The sequence below is a fragment of the Stegodyphus dumicola genome, chromosome 3 (genome assembly GCF_044657685.1).
Source record: "Stegodyphus dumicola isolate Sdum_Otavi_A_Nest chromosome 3, ASM4465768v1".
In the NCBI taxonomy this organism is placed as follows: Eukaryota; Metazoa; Arthropoda; class Arachnida; order Araneae; family Eresidae; genus Stegodyphus; species Stegodyphus dumicola.
Genome location: NC_140770.1, coordinates 275,418,705 through 275,439,039, shown reverse-complemented (window position 1 = coordinate 275,439,039; position 20,335 = coordinate 275,418,705). Strand labels below are relative to the sequence as shown.

At 31.9% G+C, this 20,335-nt stretch overlaps 2 protein-coding genes across 4 annotated transcripts in view; one reads left to right on the top strand and one right to left on the bottom strand.

The window, feature by feature from the left end:
• LOC118183064 (alpha-tocopherol transfer protein-like) overlaps nucleotides 1–3,585 on the bottom strand; it is a 52,108-nt gene extending 48,523 nt beyond the window's left edge. For both annotated transcript variants that reach the window (XM_085814185.1, XM_085814187.1), the window contains exon 1: nucleotides 3,297–3,585. The gene's annotated coding sequence lies outside the window, so the exon portion shown is untranslated. The remainder of the gene's footprint in view (nucleotides 1–3,296) is intronic.
• An 11,084-nt stretch (nucleotides 3,586–14,669) lies between these two features.
• The window catches only part of LOC118183065 (uncharacterized), a 53,153-nt gene continuing 47,487 nt past the window's right edge, over nucleotides 14,670–20,335 (top strand). Inside the window, exon 1 of one of the 2 annotated variants that reach the window (XM_085814183.1) lies at nucleotides 14,670–15,103. The gene's annotated coding sequence lies outside the window, so the exon portion shown is untranslated. Of the gene's footprint in view, nucleotides 15,118–20,335 lie in introns of both variants that reach the window. The other variant, XM_085814181.1, reaches the window with a different exon arrangement.

Here is a 20,335-nt window from a genome sequence, read left to right as displayed (position 1 = left end):
ACATAAAGGCATAAATTTTCCGGCATTTTTAAGAAGTTCAATATCTTGGTTTGGTTTATGTGATTACGGCAAAGTCTCGAGGACTATTTATCTAAGGGAAGGGATGCCTTAGTGGAGGATTTTCTAGGGAAAATGGCTCTTGTACATGTTACACCACGAAAACGGTCATGCAGGCAGCCCGTTTTCGGGATTCGAACCTCGGACCGAACTATCAGTGTACAGCGACGTTTGATTTCTTCAAGAAAGCAACCCTCGTCAAGGGTGCCAGGATACCCATGTGAAGGTCTTAATCTTGGAAAACAGTTGACTACTTGCATAAAGTTTCCGGCATCTATATAACATTTTATAAAATCTTTTGGATGATGGAATACGAAAATTCCTTGTTTTTATTCAATGGAGTAAAGAATTAGATCCAACGAAGCAGTTATGAATTTCCGACGAGCTAACATCAACGAGATTAAGACTATGAGTTTACTACTGTTACCATTAATTTGTCTGTTGATATCTTTTTTTTTTTTCAATTCTACTTAACGTTTTCTGATAAAATACTGAAATTTTATCAGAAAATAACAAACATAACAAAAGGTAGCCCATGTTCAAATATTCATATCTGCACACTCTGGAAGTGTCATGAGTATCAATACTTACTCTGTTAGAAATGCAATCATGCTCAAATATTTTGGTTTTTTGGTTACAGCCGAAAACATCGCGGCAAAAACATCGCAGTTCTAAAACATCGTGGTACAAAACATCGACGTCGAAAATAAAGCGGTTCATAAACTTCACGCAGTTTAAAAACATCGTCGTCTAAAATATTGTAGTAAAAAATAAAGTATCTACAAATCATCGCATGACGATAACATCGCAGACATGCATTTTTCAGGTTTTAGTAACTGCAAATGGATATTCCCATAATGATTTATGAGCGCAAGATGGAAAGAAGGATAACTTTTACTTTCATATTTTTTATTAACTAATAAATTTTTACTGAGAAAATAAGAAGCAAACTTAAGCATAGAAAATTAATGCAACTTAAGCACTTAATAGAATTTTAAACCGACATAGTTAACTAGCAAAGGCCATTAATAAATCATTTTTTATAAAGTTTTTACTGGTAATTTTTCATGAAGAGTATAATCTATAAGTTGCATTTAATTTTCTATGTTTAAGTTTCCTTCTTACTTTTTCAACGAAAATTTATTGGTTCATAAAAAAAAATGTGAAAGTAAAAATTACCCTTCTTGCGCTCACAAATCATCATGGGAATATCCATTTACAATTATTAAAACATGAAAAAAGCATGTCTGCGATGTTATCGTCATGCGATGATTTGTAGATACTTTATTTTTTACCACGATACTTTCGACGACGATGTTTTTAAACTGCGAAGTTTTTGAACCGCTTTACTTTCGACGTCGATGTTTTGTATCACGATGTTTTAGAATTGCGATGTTTTCTCCTACGATGTTTTGTAGAACGACGTTTTCGCCTTGCGTTGTTTTCTCCGCGACGTTTTCGTCCGCAATGCTATCGGGCGAACACCAATATTTTAAGTGTTTTGTGAGGAACAACAAATATAGCAGAAAGAGTTTACATTATATCTGCACATTCCAGAAGTAACAAGAATGTCAAGAACAAACTACACATGAGTTATTTCCACAATCAAGTAATTAAAGTATTTTGAAAAGTAAATAACAAATCTTAACAAGGACCCAGTTTATGCTCAAAATATTCATAACTACAAATTCTGGAACTGACATTAGTATTGTGAACAGATTACATTGGGGTCATTGCCATCATCAAACAATTTCAGTATTTTGTAAGGAAATAACAAATGTAACAAATCACAGTTCACATCCAAAATATTCACACCCATACATTTTGATAATTGGATACTGAACCACTTACAAACAGAGCCGAAATTAGACTTGATAAGGCCTTAAGCTATTTGAGATATGGGGCCCTTTATGAGTCTGATATACTACATTTTAATTTTTTAGGGGGCCCAAGAAAGTGAGAGGCCTTATAAATATACAATCAATGACTTTGTACAAGTGGTGATATAAGCAATACAAGATCTATTCCTAAAGTGAGGAACTGTAGTATTGGAATCCTTAGTACTGGAAATACATTTTATTTGAAAATTCAATACACCTAATAGTTTTCAAAATAAGAAACTTGGGCACTAATACAGTGATAAATTCTCCATCCAATTCATGGAACACTAGAGGATGTAGTCAAGCAAATGCAGCCAATCAACAAGATAAACAAGCTTGGTCTCTCGATACTCTATTTGATGATTAGAGTCCTCTGCCAATTGCTGCAAGCAATAACACAGTTCTTAAGGATACAGTTACAGAATACTCTAATTCCTTTAATATAATTTGAAATCGGAAGGGGACAGATCACTGTTACAAGCAGCCTAACCTACAGACTGAGAAATTAAGAAAGAATCAGATTAAGAAAGCACATACAATGTATACAAACAATAAGTATTATTGCAATTAAAAGGAGAAAATGAAACAAACGTTAATTGAAAGGATTTCTTTTACCACTTAATAAGTAGGTAATGAGACAATTATTTTTTTAACAGCTAGTGATTTTTGCTTGGGATAATTTCTGACGCAACTCATTAACTCATTAACGTCAATACCTCTCATAAAGTGGCCTTTCCTTTCTTCAGTTGGGTCAGTTTCCATTGAAAAATCAGGTAATTTCCTACTTCATACTTTTAATTTTCCATCAATGGGAAGGGAAAAAAAGCAATAAAAGTATAGTTACGGGTACCCCTCGGTGAAAATTGACAAATATTGGCGGTACATGAATACAGAATTTGTGCAATTCTTTAACTTATGGATACCGAGTTTGTGCAATTCTTTGACTTATTTTGGCTTGTGTTGCCGCGATTTTGGGGCCAAAAATCACCGCTACGCAAAGCCAAAATAACAAGACAAAGAATTGCACAAACTCTGTATCCATGTACACATTGACATATTTTTACTTAAAAAAAACATCCCAGAATTGCACAAACTTGGCATTGCGCACTCCTTTGATTTTATCCATGCACACATCGACCTAGTTTCACTTAAAAAAACATCACAGAATTCCACAAACTAGGCATTGCGCACTTCCTCAGCTTTGTTCATGTACACATCGAACTATATTCCCTTAAAAAGTCAAAGGAGCAGCCATCAAAAAAATATAGAATCTCAATAAACTACATTTTAAATCAAACAATGAAATAACATAAAAAAGAAAATTCATGTTTGCACTACACAAAGGAAATATCCACTTACCTTATTTACGAATTTACATGTCTTCAGTCAAACAAAATTCCTTAACAGCATCCAAAAACTTCCTAAAATTATCTGAACTAGAATCTGTATACTGGCGTCGCCACATAAATTCACAAAATAAAAGTCAAAAATATTCTCCGTATCATCCGACCATACGCATTTCCTTCCTACAAACAGGAACACTTAATAATGGCTACTAAGTAAACCTTCATTTACACACAAGTCAAGTAATGTTCTTTTTCCCTTCTTTGCAAATCGTACAGAAACTTCAAATTAATCTTACCACATTCAGCCATTTTACCATCTGAACCAGAAAACAAGCAATGTACTTCCTAACCAACACACACAACGAGCATGCAACCGATTACGTCATAATAGGATTTTCGTAACATTCAACTACTCGGGCTACCATAAATAAACCACCACTTGGCGATAAATGAAACAACAACTTCACGATAATACAAGCGATACCAAACTCTAACCAAAAAAGCTGTATTTTTTCTGAAGAAAGGTATTTTACAATTCAAATGAATTTGTGAACAGTATGAAACTGTATATCAGGAAAAGAAACCATCTACAGACCACCAAAAAGTTGCATTTTGAATATATTTCTGTAAATGTTGTATGCATGGATTATAGTAATTTTAAATATGTTTCTATTATGTTTACTTTAAATAAATTACTTAACTAAATTTCATAAAATAAAATAAGAAATCAAATTTATATTAAATTCATAGCTGCCGGTTCTTGAAATACGAAAAGCCCTTGCTTGGCAATGCCATTTCAAAACAACTCTAAATTGAATATTTAATTCTGGTTACTGCATTGTTCACATTCTGATATGAAATATATAATATTTAATTAGATATACTAAATTCTTCAGCTAAATTTATTTTATGATTTTTTTACACTCCTGTATTGATAAAATCATGAATAGAATGCTCATATTTATCAAAAAGGTTCAATAATAAAGGTTAATAGGCATAAACACCTATTAACGCAAGCACCTTAGCCAAAAAACCCCAAATTTTTTGTATGTGTCAAACTCTGGCAATCATGTGCATAAGCATTCTTCTGAAAACCATGCTCATAACAATCCTTCAGTCGAGCATTGCCGCTATTTTATTTTCGCATGCATTCTTTTACGTTGCATTCAAGCTCCAAGAGTTTTTATAAACAAATCGTGATATTTTTTGTCTTAATTTAAATACGAGTTTGTGGACTTTGACAGCAATAGAAGAAAATATGCTAAAATTTTAATAGGAATACAGAATTTAACTGAAACTAAAGGGAACAGAGAAGAAATGCATTTCCTAGACAGCCACCTTTGCCAAAGTTTGCACAAAGCAGAGTCTCTGCAATTCACTCATTTTTTTTTTTTTTTTTTTTTTTTTTTTTTTAAAGCAAGAACAGATTGCTATGTACTTCAGGAGAAGAGTGAGCAAAAAATTACCGAAAGATTTAAAGAAGGTTGCAAGTATTTTATTTTTTAATGTTAATCCTTATTTAACAATTCAAATTAGTGTTTTAAATTGCTAAAGTATGTTTTCTTGGTATTGTTCTTTTATAGTGTTCCGATTGTCTTGTGCGTATTAATGGCGATCGTGGTGCAAGTAGCCAATCTCGTAGAGGACTGCGCACAATTTTCACCGTATTCAATCATTCATATGCACATGATTTACGCATATGCATATGAATTCCATTTGTACAATTTTTCTTCATAAAAATGCTTACTAATTTCAATCTGCTATCGATAGAAAAAAGGTACAAAAGCTTTTCCCCAAGAAAGGCATTTTCCCCGGGAAAGAATTTGTGAAAATGGGCATAAGATGCATTTGCACATTGCAGAACAGAATTTTTGGAGATGCACTGTCAGAAATTGTAAAAAAAAAAAAGAAGGGTCTTCACGTGGGCATTTAGCGGAACAAGATATATTTTGTGGTTTAATGGATCGAGACTATCGTTTCTCATTCCATTGTGATTGATGTATCGTTGCAAAGAAGAACACCCTTCATTGTGATGGTGCAACAAGTAATTAAAAATGGGGCATACGGCAGTTGTTGGCTGGAACAACTACATGAGGGAACCATGCAGTGATATCATGAAAAAAGCTTATGTGTACACCATACGACTTTCTTGTACGGAATATTAAATTATGCGCAATTTTTCCTGCATTTCGTTTAAACTTATTTCTTCAAATTTCACTACAGATATATGTACGGAATATTGAATTATACGCATTTTTTCCTGCATTTCATTTAAACTTATTTCCCCGAATTTCAATAGAGATATATTTCTCATTCAAATAATTGAGTTCTCCCTTAGCGGCAAGGCAAAAATACATAAAAACTCAAAAAATATTCATTAAAAATTTAAAGATATAGAACATAAAACACCAAATACAGTTAAAAAAATTTTACAATTAAAATTACTTCTCTGCAAAAACAAGCAATTCGGCAAGCAGGCCAAGAAGGCAGATTTTTTGGTGCATTAATCTAAAGGTTTCTATTTGGTTCCACTCGGCACAAAGACACTGAAGGTGCAGAAAGAATTAATCATTATTCTGCTAAGTTTAAACAAATATGGCTGCTATGGTAAAAAAAAAAAAAATATGCTTAGCCGCACGAAAGCAACCTTTAAATTGTTGATAATTCTATAATGATTGTGTGCAGACTAACTAAAGGCATAAAAACCTTAACCGGAAGATAAGAACAACATAATTTAATCAATTTTAAAGCAAAAACACACAATTTACCAACATATAAGAATAAAAAAACTGAGCTCACCGAGCCGAGTAACAGAGTGGGTATATATATATATACCACTCATACAAATGTATATATATATATATATTTGATGCTTTTTAAATGCTAAAAAGCTCTTTAAATTTTTCTTTAAAAAAGTGTATTTAATGTGTTTCTCCTTCAAGGCATGCTATTTAGATTACGTCTTATCTTTCTTGTAAAATATTTACAAACAAATAAAGCTCATATATTTGAGATCGTTTGATATTCAAACCATATATATATATTTTAAACATCTTAAGAAATCTGTTGCGGACACCACATGACTTCCTTATACGCCTAAATTAAACACAATTTTTGCTAAACTTCATTTAAACCTATTTCGTTTGAAAATGAGACATGTTCTTTCATTTCAAAATGGCCCTTTGGCCCTGCCGATTGCAAATAAAAAGGGAGATGACAATTAGATGCTATACCAATCCCATACAGAAACTTTCAACACTTTACGGTTAACAGTTTTTGACTTATGCGATATACATGCATACATACGTACGTACGGACATACAGTCGCGCTAAAACTAGTCATGTCCTAAATATAAAATTTCAGCATTTTATGGTGAAGTTATGTGACATACGTACGTGTAAACGTCATGATGGAACTAATCAAAATGGAAATACCCTTTGAAACATGAAAAATCGAAATTTTTTGCGATTACAATATTTATTTCTCACAAGTCAAAACGGTGTCATAAATAACTGACTACTAATAAATATATGATGGAATCTAAAGAATTATTAAAAATCTAATATATTAAACTGGAATAAACTTAAAATATTTGAAAATTAAATATAAGCATAATATTAAAAAAAGTTGCGAATAATTTGCATTTGAAAAATTGGAACACGAGAGAAAAAAATTCTCACAAATTCCCTTTGTATATTAAAAAGTATTTTCTCAGAAAATAACGATAAAAATGCAAGATTAATTTTTCACCATTATCGAAGCAATGTCTTAAAGATGCTTGGAAATTTAAAGCATTTTACGTAGTTTCTCTTACTGGTATATTGACTAACTTTCTGTATTCGGCACATATCTTGATTAAGGTACGAGTAACATACAGTATACGTGTTAGTATGAAAATTATAAAGTAGGCAAATAGGAGATAAAATACTATTTTAGCAACCAGTCCTGTGACGAAGGGATAAAAACTAATTTTACATGCTAAATTCAACGGAGGGGAGAATTAGCTTAATTATATCCACATGGTAATGGAGGCCCGCTCTTGAAGTAGTTTCAGTCAAAATACTTGCCGTTTTTGCGACAGACCTGGTGAGTACACATTTTTTATGCCATTTCCTGAAAAAGCCAAAGTTAGGGGAGTTAATTAACAGACAAATGAGATGCTAAAATTTTTATCAAGTTATGTACATTCATAATCTCAGAGTCCATATCATTAAATGACAGAATTAAAATTCTTAGGTGAAAGAGGAAGTGAAAATATGTTTACATAAAACACACATTAAAAAAACATAAGTGGAAATTAAGAAATTAAATACAAGATAAAATATTAGTTAAAAAGAAAACATGATTATAGGAAATTTTTTATTTATTTACTGGTTAAGAATAATAATCTGCTACAAAAATACACTGAACTTCTACTGATCTATGCTCATTAACGTGTGGTTGTATGCGGGTAGCCAAAAACAGTGATAATCTACCATTGGGTCTCTGATACCACTTAATGTATTGATACCATAAGAAATGGCCTTTTAAAAGATTTTAAATAAATGATATACAGGATATTATTTAAAATAGAGATAAATTAAATAATTAAGACATAATAAAACGCCGAAAAAATAATAATTCAGAAGTCAAACAACAAAAATCAGCGTTAATTTTCAAAATTTTCACAGGACTAGTTTCGATGGTTTTACCGAACCACCATCCTCAGCTGCAAAACCGCAAATGAACAAGATAGGAAATAATGATTAGATAAGATAAGAAAGCCTGGGCAAGAATAAGCAAGTGGCGCCATCTGTTGATGAAACCAGAACTAAAATATAATTTCTTTAAAGGCCGAAGGCAAACATGAATTGGAATTAGGATTGTTAACTAGAACAGAAAGATTTTTTTAAATGTGAAATGCCTCTAGAAAATCCAGTTCTCCAATGGAAGATGTTTTTTGAATAATTCTGGCAGCAGAAAAATTGAAAGTGTGATTTTCGGACCAACAATGTTGAGCAACATAAGACTTCTGTGTTTCCTTTTTTCTAACATATGCCTCATGCTCCTTGACGCGAAATTTTAAGGCTCTCTTAGTTTGGCCAATGTAAATTAAACCACACTGGCAAGGAATCCTATAAATACCCCAGGAATTCATATCCTGAATGGGGTCCTTGAGTATGGAACTCGGAATTTTATTGATGGGAAAATAAACAACCCGAAAGTTAAATTTCTGCAAAATATGTGCAACTTTAAGCTAATTGTTGGAAATAAGGGAATGACAAAAGAATTTTTATAATTTCCTAAAACAAGAGTGTGCCTTTTAGTGTGTGCACACTAAGAGGCACACATTTTTGTTGTTTGACTTCTGAATTAGTATTTATTCGCGTGTTATTGTGTCTTAATCAAGTGTCATATTACATGTGTGAATATCATGTATACATCCACTTATAATGCAGATCCCCACTTTGCAAAAGAACAGCATTGGTATAAAATCTTTAATGAGACAGAATGGTTTAAAGTAATGAAGCAGCTACGGTTATTTTATATAGAAAAACTAACTTTTATTTAAGGACCTATTCTATATGGTTATCTTCTGCCCTTGTGTTTCAGAATATGATACTAATAACTGAAAGTCTGACATGTTGGCTCATACCTGACATTCTGAAGAAACTTACGGAAATGATTCAACATGAAAATTTTATCAGTAAAATCATAATTGCTCAATAATATGCACAGCTAAAATATTCTACAACTAGTCCAGAAGACAGTATGAGATCTAATGCTGCTTATTTTCTTGAGCAGCACATTTTAAAAGAGGAAGAATTAGAATATTCTGCCAGGAGAAAATCTTAAAGTTGAATATGTAACCAGTAAGTAAGTTGTAGGTAAGGTTTTCAGGGCCCAGGGACAGTTGAAGATTTCGCATCCCTTCCTGTTTGCAAAGAATGGAAAATATTTAATTCTAAAACTGCGTAACATCAGTTTGGCTCCCCTGGATGCTGCACCCAGAGACCGATATCTTCCGCTCTAGCTATTCCCCAGGATGTAACAATGAAATGAATGTGACATTTCAACCACCATACATTCTTTAAATGATTTTGTTAAAAGTATAAATGTTGTCCTTTTTTAAAATCATATCAATTTCTTAAATAAAATATCAATAAAAGAAATATTCATATGATTAAATACATAAATTATATAGAGAGAAACACATGTATATGATGTATTGAAAATGATTCCATTGGAAACTGTAAAAGAGATAGCAATGAAAATGTAAAGTGAGTTGTGAAATGTTTGGTAGTGCATGATTTAGGAGATAGGTTAATTGAAGACCATGTATTAAAGAAATATTGTAGAAATCAAAATGGAGTCACTGCATTGGTGAGTTTTGACATAATTGTGAATTATAAAATAAATAAATAAATAAATAATAATTCTGTGACCATTTAAATATATATTTCGACAAATTTTATTGCATACACAATTCTCATGAGCTAAATATTTGTTTTTAATTGGTTTCAAATTTGGGTACTATTCCGTTTTGAGGACCGTAAAAAAATCACCAAACTATTGTTGATGCCAGAGCTGCCAAAAATAACTGCGGCAACCCTAACACAAAGGAAGTATAATAGTAAATAACTATCCTAGATTATTATTTTAATTTAGATGAAAGGTTAATTTCATATAATACTTTTTTATTATTGTAATTTATATAAAAAAGGATAAATATAACTGAATGGAAGCATAAGAGTCAATAACTATTTCAGATCATTATTATAATTTATATATAAAAAAAGGCTAAACATAACTGAATGGATTCCTGAATCGCTATTTCTCTACCGCGTTATCGCTAAAGCATAATTTCATCTCGTTGGTTCTTCAAACATAATTTTTTATCATGGATGAGGCGTTTTCTTTGAAAAAATTCTATTGCAGCCTTTTTCCTCATGGGCAATTCCCAGATTGTTAAATCCATAGGATATCAAAAAAGGATTTAAAAATTAAAGTAGTATTTCAATGGCGTCTCAAGAAATATAGAACTATCTAAACTTATGCAATTAGAAATCAGCGCGTACGCTAGATTTGGGGCGCGTTTGCTAGATTTGGCGCTTTTGTGCATACATTTTCGCTGCAATTTTTTACAGTCCTCAAAACGGAATAGTACCCAAATGTGCAACCATAAAACCAAAAGTTATACAAAATTTTACATTCATTACATAATATATAAAAACAAATATTTAAGAAAATGAATAATTGTCTTCCTTAAAATTTCTAGGGAAATATGTTTTTAATATCATGTTTGGTTTTGTTTTATAATACCCTGGAAATATTCAACACAGAATAAATAAAGCTTAATGTTAAGAAAAAACGTACTTAGCAAAAAAAATCCATTATACATTTCTTAAAATATTTCCAAGATTACTCTATTAGACCAAAAAAATATCTCTCCATTAAGTTAATAATAAATAGTAATAAGTATCTATCTATTAAATAGATAATAAAATATAACACAGATTTCAATTTGCTTTCACAGATATCAAAGTTAAAATTTCATGTATTTTAAAAACTACTGCAGACTTCAAATATTATACATATATGCCAGAAATACTACAAATTTCTACGTGCCCATGTATGAAGAAATAATACAGGAATAATTTCGCATATCTAATGTATTTTTTGAACAGATTGATTAGCTTTAATGTATGAATTTATAACGGTAAACATAAGCTCTGGCATATTATAACACAAAAGAGAAGAGATTAGTATTTATAGAACTTCCCATTAAATCATTAAATATTGATTAAATCCGTAGCTATAGTAATAGCAATAAGAATTTCTTGTAAGAATTACGTTTTCATTTGTTGTATAACGTGAAACCAGAACTACATTCTAAATACAATAATCGTACTTTAAACGCAATTTCAGGGGTTTAAAACCTCACAGACATCTTTATTTTAAAAATAAAATGAAAAATTGTATATATTGCAATAATAAATTATTTTACAAAATTTAAGGAAAGGCTAAAAACATACCTTCTTCTTCTTCCTGAAGTTTGGCTTCCCTTTGGCGCCTTATGCTCCAACTCAAAATAAAGTTATTTACAAATTAAACCATAAGGACGCATTCCCTCCAGTTCAGGGGGGAACGTCGTTCCGAAAACCAAACCCTTACACTAAAAGTGCTTCAGAATTCTTTAAGATGTATTTGATGACAAATTTGCCTAAAAAATAATATCTCCAAGGTTTCTTATTACAATGATTTAAAAGATCAGCTAAGAGGTCAATATTGCTGGTTTTCATCTTGAGCATAATGTTTCTGGCGCTATCGTACTTTGTGCAGTGAATAACTGCATGTTCTGTAGTGTCAATCGTATAACATGAGTCACAAAATGGCGAATTCGCTCTACGAAAACATACCTTACAACTTTGAAACTGCAGTTAAATTAGCCGCTTGGATGCTGACGCCAGTTCGTCCGCAGCAAGAACATTTAGTTATCTTTTGCTGATATGAGACGATGTAAATATAGCATAAAATAAAAGGCTAAGTTATAGAACAGAAAATAATTTTTTTATGAATGATTTGGGGATCTTCCAGGAGAAACTTTGGTGGTGCTGGCTTCTTTGAGGCACTGAATGAAATCCAAGTTTCACATTAAGATCACTGAATGAAACTACTGAGAAGCATATGCAGAATATGGGATGAATGAAAACCAAGCGTCTAGTGTTTTTGTTGTCGTGTTAAAGCCTATTCAAACACTGCCACGGTTTATTCAAATAGGGCTAGATGACAGCCCTAGCAATCTACAAAATATTATCAGGATAGAGATTCTGTCTCTTAAATTTAAAAAACCCCAAATTTTAGCAATTCAGCAAGGATGGTCGAATAATCAAAAATGTGTGTAGTTGTCAGTTCTGTGTCCTGACAGTTATCACAGTTCCTGTAGTTTTTCCTATCCTTTCTGTCAATTTTCAATGCTCTGAGATGACCAGTTTGAAGTTTGACAATAATTTTAGATATAAGTCAATCTATTGATGTTATTGTGTACTTATCAAAGGCACCCCATAAGGCGGCCCAAACTAGGAGCCTGACTACGATACCAAAGGGCCCGGGTACGAATTTTGAAGAAGGCATGGATATATATGTCTTCCACTTCATAGAAAATAGCGGAGCCGTCTATTAGGTGCCTCCGCAATAAAATGGCCGCCACTTCTAGCCTTAGGAGTGGCATTAGGCAAGTACTCGCCATTAAAAAAAAGGGATACTCCATAAACATCAATAGAGATCGACTTCTTTATTGGATACTTGCTTTATTTGAAGATTGTCTGGATGCCTTTACTGGATATTTAAGCTTTTACTGGATGCTTTATTTGAACTGAAAGTTCTTTCAATGTGTACTTTTAACTATAGCATTTGCCTCCGAGAGGCATTTACGTTACTATTATTGTTGAGATTTCAAGCCATTTTAGCAGTTTACCTGCGTTCTCGTTCAAAATAGATCTCGCTGGTTTGGTTTGGTTTATTTAACTATGGCAAAGCACACTAGGGCTATCTGCCTAAGGGGAGGGATGGCTTCTTGGAGGACTGTCTAAGGGAAACTAGCTCGTATACACTTACACATGGGAAAAACCACGAAAACGCCCATGCAGCCAGCCCGTTCGCGGGATTCGAACCTCTGTCCGAACTACCAGTGTTCAGTGACTTTACGGCTCGGCCGCTGATGGGCCCCAAAAATAGTTCTCGCAACCTGGGATATTTCCGTTAGCATAATAAAATATCCATACCCTTAAAGGAGAAACAGGTCATTATGCCTTTACCTTCTTGCCTCCGGGGCGCTGCGATCACCGAGGCAAGCGGCTGCACGTTCGCAGCGCTCCGTAAAAAAGTGAAAACAATTCCTTTCCCCTTGGTGATTATCAATTAAATTACTTTGAAATAGTGTTTTTTCTACAAAACCTATATCTTTTCAAAGAATTTTCGCTCCGATGTTGCCGAGAATAAACAGCGGACAATGTGAGGATGTACTACGAAAGCCTGGAATTTTAAGATAAGTACTTTTCTTTCATCTAAAGTAAATTAAATTTCTATAAATAAGTGCCTTTAAATCAATAAATTAAAATTTTTCATCAGTTTTTAGAATTAAAAAATACTTGAAATTAATCATTGCTTGTGGCTTTCTTTGTGAATCATTTCCAAACAGACGCCAACATTATCAGTTCACGTCTGTCACCACGTACAAAGCCCCCCTTATCTTGCTTTGAGGAATCTCTTGAGAGGGAAAATTGGGGCATCGCGCTATTTCCCTCTCGGATCTTCTGGATTCTCTTTTTTTTAGATCGCTTAAATATATTTTCGCCTTTAAATAATATTATACCTCACCGATTTTTTCTCATACTGTTCCTTGCTATCTGTTAAATGTCCATAAGTAAGGGATGGTTTATTCCTCACTGCCTTAAATAAATTCTTAGAACTATGAGCTTATATAAATAACGGTATGCCTCATTGTGTTACTATTGTGCATTAATTAACTAGTAATAAATTATGATAGTAAAATGATTAATCTTGTAATAAATTATGATAGTTAAATTAATAAATACTATGTTTAATTTGTGTTTTTAATACATATACTCATATATCTATATATATATATATATATTTGTGTGTGTGTGCGGTTGTGGTCTTGTATTGTATATGGTTCTATGTTGTTTGTCTGCTGCTGTTTTTTGAAAAATGTATGAAAATGTTGGAAACGAAAATAGCATAAGTTACTTTAGTTAAATTAATATATACTTTTGATTGATGACTTTTGTTGATATCTCAGAATGCAAGCATACATATTACTTTGTATTCTATGCTAAATACCTTGATACGAAGCACTTTAACATCGTCAATATTCCCCCCCCCCCCAGTAACACATCTATTCACCATTACCAAACACACTCACCACACACACACACACACCTGTGAGACACTATTTATTGTAAATGAAGACAGATTCTTTTCCTTTTAACTACAATCATGGACACAATCGTATTTTAGGATATTTTCTTCTTCTTTTCCTTTTCTTTCTATAGGCCCTTTTTTTTTTCCCCTCTATTATTTTTGGGCCATTTATTTTAAATTTTATTTTGTCTCATCTTTATTTCCTGGCCTTTTGAACTCGTACAAAATGTGCAAAGTTCCTTTTTACTCTCCTCAAATACGAAATTGCCGCCTATTCTTCACATCTATGCCTAATTTTTCGCCAATCGGTGCAGAAAGACTTAGCGGGTGCAAAACAAGACATCTGTCTACTTTGTCTGTCTCTGTCTGTCCTTCTTGCCTCCAGGAGAAATTTTTTTGCAGAGCACTTTATTTTCTGATCTTTTTTTTTTCTGTCAGCCAATATTAGCAACACTAGAGAAGTGTTAACCAAGTTTACTGTCCGCTTTTTCGTTAGTATCTACTCTTGCTCCAACTGTCTAGCCTCTCATACGCAAGGAAGAAAGAAAACCGTCAAAAGTTACCAAAGTTAACGCATGCGCATTTATTTAGATCAAACTCTGTGTCTAATCATCCACTTATGCTTTTGAAAACACACATCTCCATTATTTTTCTTGCTTGAAGTATTTTCATTCTATGGTTATTGTTTAGTGTCATCTGCGTTTTTATATTGAAATGTAGTTGCTGTCTTTCCTAAGAAGGTCTACAGATTTAATGTACAGTTTAGAGTAGGAACTAAACTGTGATGCGAAAGATCTTTAATCCAAGTGGGAAGAATTTTTAAGTTTTTTAATTTGGCAGTGCGTTTTTGTTTACTTGTTCTGTTTGGGATTGTCATCTCATGAACACAGATGAAGGTTCTGCTTTAATAGTAATCTATTTTTTCTCATTTTGTTTTGACATTATTTTTCAATATGATCTTAATAAAATGGGTCTCATTATTGTATTATTATAAAAGAAAGAAGTTTTTTTTTTGTGTAAAATGTGTATTAATAGATAGTGGGAACTTGGCTATTTTTAACCTGGAATATTAGTGAACTTAATACTACTTTATAGCAAAACGTTCACATATTTTTTTATTTCTTTGACGTTTCAGAGTGAAAAAAATTGCTTTCATATTTTTTTCCTGTTTTGAATAAGAGGGCGACATTATTAAAATCTGATTAAATATTTAATTTTACGCATCGCTTACTTAATTATATATTGTTCTAGATTGATTACACTCCGACACATTTTGAACGCGTTTCTCTTGTTTTATAAGATTTAATGTGATTTGCTATCGTTTTCGTTAAAAAAGTACTGCAGAAGTCCTATCAGTTTTTTTTTATTTATTTTTTTTTTTTATCATGCTTATATTTGTAGTTTCAGGTTTTGTTTCCTGTTTCTAATAACTTATTGTGGATAGTGTTGGTGTTTTAAATAATTTTTAATTTTAAGTTTGCCATTTTTTATAATTGTTTTTAATTCAAAATTAAGAGAAAGTGAGGTTTTGGTTTTAACTGTGTTTAAATGTTACAGATTTTATTCAAAATATTCTACTTTTTTCGTGATAATAAAATGTTTACATTTTGCTCTTTAACACTTTTTAATTGAACTGTTTTTTTATTTATGCATATTTTTTTTGAAAGTAAGTAATTGAGAAGTATCTTAGGAATGTTCTTGAAGTCATTTGTTGTATGTTGAGTGATAAATCAGAAATTTTCCAATTTTCAATGAATATGTTTAATTTTGTATTGAAATATATTATTAATGATTGGAAAATATTGATTTTAATAAAAATAGCACTATATTTTGTTTGAGAAATGGGCAGTTAACTAGTCTTAGATATAAATTATTTTAATTTTCAAATTGCCATGTAGCTTTTGAGCATATTTTAACTTTCTTGTGATGAGTTATTATGAATCATCATATTTTTATGTGATGAGTTGAACTTTTTTTCTTAATTCAAGTAAATTAAATCTCATTTATTCAGATTTTTATTTCAGTTTGAAGTGCTGTAATTTTTAATGATACTATTTGTTAACGGATTATAATTAATAATTTGTTAACGGAAGATAAAGTTTTAAATGCTACCAAATTCCCTATCAGTTTATTTACTATATGTTTTGCAATACATTGATGTACTTGGGCAGTTTCTTTCATAGAATAAAATCGAGCTTTGTTTTATATTCGTTGGTTAGTAAAACAGTAATTTTTATATATATTTTATCAGTTAATGATAAATCAATTGTTAAAATGTTATTCACGATGAGTCTATTAAAACATAAAGACTTCTGTGGTAAAGGGCAAAATCACCCACCTATTTGTTTGGTGCTTTTTACAAGAGTAAGAAGAATTGGATTTTTGTCAATTTTCTTTGACTTTTTAAGTGAAAATAGGTCGATGTGTACATGGATAAAGTCAAGTGAGTGTGCAATGCCATTTTTGTGCAATTCTGGGATTTTTTTTAAGTGAAAATAGGTCGATGTGTACATAGATACCGAGTATGTGCAATTCTTAAAAACGGGCCAAGCAATGGGGGATTCTGCCCTTTCCCCGACTTTTGTTTAAAAGCTGATGCTGATTTGAATTTTATAGCGTAAGAACAGAAAATTTTTGAAGTATCAATCTGTTTTGAACAGATTTGTTATTTGAATACATAACAACATAAAATTGCTCGTATTATGTCTTTATATGTGATGCTTACAGGCTTTCTGTATAGGTCTTAGCAAGACCCACTTAGTTTGTTATCATCTTAATTTTCTTTTATTTTAATTACAGATTTTCATTACAGATTTCTAAAATATATAAAATTGTTAATCTTTAAGCTTGCAGGCCCAGCCCGTATGTTTTTTGTATATTTAGGACTAATAGCAGACCGCTATTTATTTTTGTTTTTATTTTTATTTTAATTTTGATTTTGATTTTAGTCAAGATTTGAGATGTTTCAGTGTAGTTTAACATATTTTAACACCTTAATGTGTCATTTTGTGCGGACGCGCCGGGAAATTGGAACAGAGAATTGAGACTATTAAAATTTTTCAAGACACTTTGTCTAAATTTAAAAAATTTTTGTAGCGAAAAAGTTTCAAATGTCTGTTTCGGCGAAACGCGTAATGGGGTTAGCTTGATTCGACGTTCAAACAAATTAAATTTCCCTTGAAAAGCCAGTTTGGAAGTCGAATTGGGCTAATTTACCATTTTCCGCTTACTTTTTTTTTTATCTGATTCTGTTTTTTTAATGTTTTACATGTTTAATGGTTTGATTTTCATATGTATTAATTTTTAAAACATGTTGAACTTTTTGGAGCAACAGCTCCTGGTAACTTTTAGGCGAGCTTACTACAATTTTTATATTTTATATAATTTCAATGTATGTCCTTGAAACACAAGTAATTTTTTTTGGTTGCTCTTGTATTATTACATTCAATGTGGAAAGAAGATTAAGAATTGTATCCTTGATTTATTTTTGCCATTTAGCAATTTATTTTTAACAGTTGATTTAGAAATGTTTAAATTTTCCAGATTATGTACTGTTGCAGATAATAAGAATTCGTAAATGTTGTGAAGCTATGTGCTATCTGTCCTCACTGTTCTCCACATGATATGCTCTTTTTTGTATTTCTCCAGAAATTTTATTTTGCTCTGATGATTTGTGATAATAATTTTTCTATCATTTCACAATAAACGGCTATAACTTTTTTTTAGAGGGTCTGAACAATCTACAGTCTGGTGGTAAAAGTATAGTTTAGGGTACCCCTCGGCGATTTTTGGCGGTACATGGATACCGATTTTGTGCAATTCTTTGACTCGTTATTTTGGCTTGCAAAGCGGCGATTTTTGCACCAGAAATCGCCGCTACACAAAGAACGCTGGTAGTTCGGTCCGATGTTCGAATTCTGCGAATGGGCTGGCTGCATGGGCGTTTTCGTGGTTTTCCCCATGTGTAACGTGTATACGAGCTAGTTTTCCTTAGAAAGTCCTCCATGAAGGCATCCCTCCCCTTAGGCAGATAGCCCTAGTGTGCTTTGCCATAATTAAATACACCACCACTTACTTAAGAAAAATCCCCAAGTTGCACAAAAATGGCATTGAGCACTCTTTTAACTTTATCCATGTACACGTCGACCTATTTGCAAACTTGCATGTACACATTGATATATTTTCACTTAAAAAGTCAAAGGAACACCTAATTTTACAATATAGGCAAACAAAAAATACATAATCTCAAAATATACATTTTAAATCAAACAATAAAATAACATAAAAAAATGAAAAGCATGTTATACATTTAAGCACTACCAAAAGCAAATATTCACTTACCATGATTTTCGAGTTCGCGTCATACACCCAGAGCCTCGTACACCCAGAGCCACGTAAAAATCAAAATATCAATCATACTCAAATTACTTTCAAACCAGGTACTCTTTCTGATTGAACGCTTCACATAGTGACCCTCTGAACCTTTCTTCCTGCAAACCCATTCAAATCCATCTAAACGTTTTTAACACACACCACAAAAACGCTAACAAAACATCTCATGATTCAAAATTTCCCAGAATCATGCACCTGATTATGTCACAATAGGGTTTCCATAACATTCAACTACTCAGGCTACCATAAATGAAACAACAACTTGGGATAAATCAAACAACTTCACCATAATACTAGGGGTACTTTAAAGTCTACTCTGCCCCAGTCTGGTTAATCGAGTGTTGACTGTAATTATTAATTTTTATGGGGAAAGTTCTTGAGCATTTTCAGGCTTTCAAATAAATCTATATCAAATCGTACAAAACTGCTTTTACAATTTAATGTAATGCTAAAAGAAATAATAATATGGTAAATGACTGTTTATTTAAATAGAAATAATACATGTGCAGCATAGTTTCAACCTCCAAAATTGAAACTACTGACATTTGCAGATATTGTGGTCTTGAACCGGAATTGCATGTGAGCTGGACTGTGCAGTCTGACAGCATCTGCTGGGCCTGATTCTTTTTTTTTTTTTTGGCAAACTAAGAATTTATTTTTAATAAATAAAAGAAAAAAAAATGTCAAAGTAATCATTTTCTAAAACTTAAATTTTACTTACTAAATATTTATCAAAACACACCTAGCAATATTAATACAAAAAAGAATAAATACAAAATAAAATGTGTTAGAGTAGACTGATGGATACCCTTGTATTATCGTGAAGTTGCTGTTTCATTTATCACCAAGTTGTTTTGTTTATTGCAAAGCTGTTTCATTTATGGTAAAACCTGAGTAGTTGAATGTTCCGTAAATATACTTTTACCTAAAATTGGGTGTTTCTTTGACTATTTAAGTGAAAATATATTGATGTGTACATGGACAATGTCAAGGAAGTGTGCAATGCCAAGTTTGTGCAATTCTCTAAATTTTTTTTTAAATGGGCAAATGTGTGCATGGATACCGAGTTTGTTAAATTTTTTGACTTGTTATTTTGTGTTTGTGTAGCAGCGATTTTTGGCAAATCGCCGCTACACAAAGACGGCAACACAAAATAACAAGTCAAAGAATTGCACAAACTATGTATCCATGTGCCGCCAATTATTTTGTGTTTGTGTAGCAGCGATTTTTGGCAAATCGCCGCTACACAAAGACGGAAACACAAAATAACAAGTCAAAGAATTGCACAAACTATGTATCCATGTGCCGCCAATTTTCGCCAAGGCCTACCAGTAAATATACTTTTACTGTAAAATGCAATTCAAAACTTAATTCAGTTGTGTGCCAATAGCAGCAACATGTGGTGGTAAAAGTGCAAAATATGTAATACATTTAAAATTCATCCCATATTCAGTTTGGAATAAACACGTGCAAATAGGGAAAAAAAAAAAAAAAGAGGGAGAAAATGTATTAGAACCAAAACTGAAATAAGAAATTTACATCTTTCGCTGCTGCGTCATCAGTGGGTTGGTGTGATGAAAGAAGTAAATAAATAAATCTATTTCTGACCAGTGAAGACACAAGTTAAAGTTTAAAAATAATAGCAGAAAAACAATTAAAGTAATTTATGTCTTTATCAGTCCAACTCCTACAGGCCGTAGTAAGCAGTGTAAAAAAGTGCAAAATTATAGCACCGA